Source organism: Triturus cristatus, chromosome 5_1 (genome assembly GCF_964204655.1).
Source record: "Triturus cristatus chromosome 5_1, aTriCri1.1, whole genome shotgun sequence".
Taxonomy (NCBI): domain Eukaryota; kingdom Metazoa; phylum Chordata; class Amphibia; order Caudata; family Salamandridae; genus Triturus; species Triturus cristatus.
The window spans coordinates 286,606,506-286,612,931 of NC_140587.1; the positions used below are offsets into that span (position 1 = coordinate 286,606,506).

At 42.0% G+C, this 6,426-nt stretch overlaps 1 long non-coding RNA gene across 1 annotated transcript; it reads left to right on the forward strand.

Annotated features, from left to right (window-relative positions):
• The first annotated feature begins 4,947 nt into the window (after positions 1–4,947).
• Positions 4,948–6,192, forward strand: LOC146830734 (uncharacterized). The gene is made up of 3 exons (XR_014961194.1): positions 4,948–5,240; positions 5,343–5,421; positions 5,843–6,192. It is a non-coding gene; the product is annotated as an uncharacterized LOC146830734 (long non-coding RNA).
• Positions 6,193–6,426: the final 234 nt, after the last annotated feature.

Consider the following 6,426-nt stretch of genomic DNA (forward strand, 5'->3'; position numbering starts at 1 on the left):
ATTCGATTCTGCCTCACAGCCTGCCCTCTCCACTTTATATTGCATCTGCTCACTATACTGGTGCCGTTCTCTGCCTTCACCAAACAAAGCCTTAATTATTATACTAGGGTGGCATTACGAGTACTAGAATCTGCTCATTTCTAGTTCCCGTCGTTAGATTTCAGTCTACTTGCTTTGCTGGTCCTGCTAGCTACCTTCACTAACAAGCATTTGCAAAGCAATAGCTGTTGGTGTTAAAAATTACAATGCTTTTACTTTCACTATTTTATACCAATGGCAATAAAGCTATGCATATGTAAATACTCCACTACTGCTTCCTACTCCTCTTGCCACCATCTTTATCTGTCAAATACATTCACTACACTACAAATAAAAACATTAAGCAAGATTGTAATTACAATGCCAATAACTCTAACTCTAACTGATGCGAGACCTGTTGCATTGCAAATGTTTGTTTAACAATGCCTAGGGAAAGTTTAGGAGATGGCTAGCACCAGGGGACCAAAACAGAACGAAGTTACTCAAGTTGATCTTCCAAGGGGTATGATATCCAATGTTGGGTTGCTCTGGAATGGGTTAGGGTCCCACTTACTTGTTGACCCAATGGGGCTCCCCTAGTATGAAGGAGTGGCTGAGATCCTCTTGTCGACTACTAAGTAGGGGTCATAGTGGGAATATGTGGGTACCAGATCACATTGTCTTGGGATGGTGCTTTAAGGGCCAGCTTGGTGGCTAACAATTATTTTTAGAATTTCATTTTAGACAGAAATTTTAATATATATTCAATATACATGATAAAAATATTTTGAAGTGTGTCAATATCAGCAAATGTTATTTAAATGTCTCTAGGGAAATATATATGGCAAGAGAATGTTTAATTCTCAAAAACTGATTGTGTGGCCTCAGGCTACTTTATTGCTTTATTGGGGAATGGGGCTGGTATAGTGTGTTCGCCCAGATGTTATTCCCTCTTATCCTAGGAGAGTCCCTCGCTTGTGTTAATGTGAACTGTTGTCTCTGAAACCAAGCTTGAGCTTTAAAAATCCTTCTTCTGAAAGATAGTCAAACAATGGGAGGTATCTGTACTGTATCTCAGCAGAAGGTGCATTAACGCACAGGACTAGAGTTTCCAGATTAAAGTTGGCATAGGGTAACAGAACACAGGAAGGGTTGGCACCAGATGCTGTTGCAGAAAGCTTTGATAGGGGCAGTACCAGGTAGTGTCCATGCATAGTGCCATACCGATACACTTGTTAATCTTTACATGTTCAGCTAACCAATACCCAGGGCAAGAGGAACACACAGAGTTCTGTGAGGTGGACTGTGAGAGGTGAGCACCAGCAGCCCTTGTTAGGTTTTTGTCCCTACTGTGGCACATGTCCTACCCATCCCAAACTAAGCTAGATAGCAATCATGGGGCAAAGGAGCACAGTGACGGGCTGCTCTCCTCAGCTGCCTTTTTACAGAGTGCTAGAGTAACTGTATGACTGTTAAAGTAACTGTATGACAACATTATTGTAAAACCATCACCATGACACCAATAGTGCCTGACCGACATACAGGCAACATCAATGCTTGGGCCATGGCTGACCTTCCTTCTGGGATAGAACAGGTAGCCAGGAGCATTTTACTCAGAGACTGCCCATAGGACTAGCTTTTTAAAAGTCCCTTACCCCACTAATAAGTGCTGGTGTCACATCACAACTGCCACCAAAACAAAGTATCTGTTGCATAGACCCATATTTCCCAATATAACTTTGCATGTTCTGACTTTTTAGCCAGTACTTGGATTTAAAAAAACATTCTGGACAGCCTGATGGACACTGAAACACTGCAATACCATTTAAAACAAGAACTAATCATTCTCCCTTTCTTTACATGTATATAGCACTTGGTGTCCTTTCTCAAGGGTTGTAAGCACTATATAAATTAAATTACAATGAGGGTCACTGGAATTATGTGACAGGGAGGGCCAAATTATATGTCAGGGTTGAGTAAATTATATGGAAAGAAAAGGCAAATTATGAAGCATAATGTGATACATTTTGCAATACTATTACTCCATTTTTTTGTCATTTTTACACTTATGAACACTGTCTGGCCATTAGTTTCACCTCATTTGTATCAGTATAACAGTACACCCCAATAAAGCAATAAGCAACAGATAGGGGACCAGTAAAGATTTGCAGAGGGTCTTCCACTGCCCAGTAATGCATGTTGCTGAGTGTTTAGTAATTTTTAAAACTGTTTAAGCTTGAAACAATATCTGTATTGGCCAGGTTTTACAGTGACCTGGACTCAAGCATGCAATGATTTAGTGATATGCAACTATTATATCAGACTAAACCATGCGCAAATAACTATTTAACATTGTTCATTTTCAAACATTTTCATCACAAACAAAATAAGAAATTTTACATGTGAATTTGGATGTAATAGAAAGTTCCACAACATTCACTGTCAATGTATAACAATAAATTTAAAAAAGTATAATACTCGCACAATGCATTTTGGGACGAACTGTCCCTTCGTCAGGGGCACAAACCTGTTGGTAAAAAAGATAAAATTAGCAAATCATGCTCAATAGTGGTTCCATGTACAGCATTACAAACAAATTTACATTTCTGAAAGATCAATACAGAAGATCAGAAGGAGTTCTTGGTGTTTAGAAAGTATAGTGCATAGCCTCAACGTGCCAGATGCCAAATCAAGCCAAGAATGGATCAATAGATAGCACTACAATTCTTTCAACCACCAACGTGATAGCCCATTATCAATTAGAAGATAATTCTCACTCACAAGTGGAAGCCGTTAGCACACCATTTTGCAAACGCTCCAGTCACATCAGTTTCCCTAAAAGGTAAACCACAAAGTCAATGAATTATGGTGTGGTTATCAAGTATCTAGATATTGTGCCAAACACGCAGTCAGAGTCAAACTCCATCATACCTGTTTCCTCTGCAATTCGAAAAATGCCACAAACTGTCTCAAGTCGCGGACATAATGGGTCGCCCTACAGTGTGTGTGTCTGTAAAAACAAGAACCCGCGTTACAGGAATAACACACTGGTACTCAATCATAAAGAGTACAGAGTAAGGCTGGACCTTCTCGACCCCCGACGGAGAATAGGCTGTCCCGAGGCAAGAGCTGAGCCCCAGGACTCAATATAACTTGGATTTGACTTTGCCTGACCCTGTAATGGCTGCCATACTCACGCCCACTTAGAAAATCTCCCATTTGCAAGAATAGAAACATCCTGCAGAACGTCCTCATCCTTTGGGCCCCGCAAGTGGACTGCTCCTGCTCCCCAGGGCACCCGAGCACAGAACTGCAGCCCCGACCTCAATCCCCCGGACGTGCTCGACCCCGCGAGGGCTGCCCCGAGGCAAATCCCAGCCACTCAAACTTCTTAAAGGGCCACAATACTTCTATTATGAAGTGCTCTACGCTTCAAATAAGCTTCCTAAGCATGTCATATGAATGGTAATGCACTCAGCTGGAACCAAAGCACACAGGATCATCAACACCAACTTTTCTCTACTGCAGTGCACAAAAAGGTAACCTTTGAAGCAGCATACCTAATAATTCATATCTTGTTATTTCTAAATTACACTGTGAATACGTAAGAAGACTATTATGTATAGTGACTGACCCTAAGATGGCCGCCCTCGGCCGAAACACCGAGCTCTCCCGGTTGCTTTAGTGGAGTCGTCGAGACCTCGTCAAGCCAAAGTAGGGACTGGCCACAAGAGGGCCCTGAACCAATGCCCCTCCGACGCCCCGGACATCTTAACAAGGACTCACAGGTTAGTGTAGGCAGCCCCTGGGTGCCTGTCCCCAAAATGGCCACCGGGACCTAATCTCTGAACCACCGATGCAACTTTGCAGAGGTGTCCCTGCCACCTTATAGAGGGCGCCATCAACGATACTGGCCCCCCTCCCAGGATATCAGCCCAGCACAGACCCTCAAACCTGGTCCTAGAGAAGTCCCACTCCGCCCCTTCTCTCTCTACGGGACCCTTTCTCCCGGGAGGTTAGACCACGACCTCCCCAATCCCTCCACCCAACTAGAAACACTCTCTCCTCCTCACGGCAACACTTCTATTCCACCCCATAGGGAATCCGCCTCCCTCCGAACCCAGACAAAATGCTACCCGCCACGCTAATTGTTGCCACCCCCCGAACAACGAATTACCTGAAACCTCATGGGCCGAACTCCTTTGCGAATAATTTCCCCTCCAACCTCTCAAGTAAAGCAAAGAGAAATTTCAACCATAGACTGATTAGACAGCACCCGAAACACTATTCGCAGACACCTTCCACTGCTCCTCCAAAGGGCAGATAAAAATGGATCTTACCTTCCATACTGAAGACCCGACAACTGGAACGCCATCCTCACAACACATCTCCAAAACTACCATCACATCCATAGCCGCAAACTGACGACCTCTCTCTCTAACAGCCAGACGCAGAGCGGGAACATCTCCATAACCATCTACTCGAATGGCACAGTCCTGATACAAGCTAATAACGATAATCTCGAGGTTTTTGACTCCCTCTTCCTCTCGCTAAAAATTAAATATTTTGATGTAGGTAATAGTTGTAGTGGCATGTCACATATGATGCATTTTAAAATGAATGATATATTCTTGAACCATGTAATTTCACTGATGGTTTCATGTCACTGATGGTTTCATGTCATTGTATGCACAAAATGTAGTCTTGTACTCTCATTTGATGTAGTACCAATGTGAAGGCAGTGAACAAATTTGTGCAGGACACTGATCAAGTTGCTCACTACCGCGTTTTACAAACATGCTTCTGTGTTGTCCGACTCTGTTTTCATTGTTGGGAGGACTAGCAGTTTGAGCACTGGAGTTATCAGACCGTGATCTCAGATGGAGTACAGTCGCATTTTTTAGTAGAACTGTTTTCGGCATTTAAAACCCGATAGCAACCAGTCGTTTGAAATTTTCTCTTTAATAACAACGCGGAGGTTTTTTTGAACAATTCCCACTCGTAAGGATTATGTGTATTCATCACCCGTTTTATTATTCGGATGGTGTTAAGAGAAAACACACTCCAAGATGGCGCCTATGTTTATAATCTCGAATGAAGCCTTGCGAGGTTGTGATCTTGATATAGGAAGTACGCGGGAACTTAGCAGTCTGCAAAACTTCGGCTCCGTAAGAACTAGTATCGGCACCGCGAGAACTTGTTGGATATATCATTGACCCCAGGTAAGACTGGTTAGAAGGGTTTTTGTCGCTGTGATATATTGACACACTTTATGATCGAGTACCAGTGTGTTATTCCTGTAAAGCGGGTTCTTGTTTTTACAGACCCACACACTGGAGAGTGACCCATTACGTCCGCGACTTGAGACAGTTTTTGGCATTTTTCGAATTGCAGAGGAAACAGGTATGATGGCGTTTGACTCTGACTGCGTGTTTTGCGTTTGTGTTCACTCAGCATAATACCTAGATACTTGATAACCACACCTTGAGTCATTGACATCGTGGTTTACCTTATTAGAGAAACCAACGTAACTGGAGCATTTGCAAAATGGTGCGATATAGGCATCCACTTGTGAGTGATAATTGTCTTCTAATTGATAATGGGCTATCACGTTGGTGGTTGAAAGAATTGTAGTGCTATCTATTGATCCATTCTTGGCTTGATTTCACATCTGGCACGTTGAGGCTATGCACTATGCTTTCTAAACACCAAGAACTCCTTCTGATCTTCTGTATTTTCTATTAGTAATGTAAATATGTTTGTAATGCTGTACATGGAACCACTATTGAGCATGATTTGCTGATGTTATCTTTTTTACCAACAGGTTTGTGCCCCTGATGAAGGGACAGTTCATCCCGAAATGCATCGGCTGAGGATTATAATTTTTTTTAATTGATTGTTATACATTGACAGTGAATGTTGTGGAACTGTCTATTACATCCAAATTCACATGTAAAATTTCTTTTTTTTTTTTAATGAAAATGTTTGAAAATAAACAATGTTAAATAGTGATTTGCGCATGGTTTAGTCTGAGATAATGGTTGTATATTACTAAAGCAGTGCATGCTTGAATCCAGGTCACTGTAAAACCTGGCCACTACATATGTTTTCACACATGCGAGGCAGGCATTGTCAAGCATAGCACGTACATTCATGTAAGGAAATTTATTTAGACAAAGCAATTTGTAAAGCAGGTGTGCACAATCTCCCTTTTTATACTTAGTAAGTTTGAAACAAAGCAGATGATGGATTCTGCAGCAGATGCGGTAAGACTATTGTTATGTGAAAAACGCTGTTGTTACACAATCGCATAATTCCAGTAGCCCTGCATATAATATAATTTGTCATTTGTACTTCCTTTGCTTGGAAGGACTCAGGTTAACAGTCAGGTCAAGGTAGAGATCACCT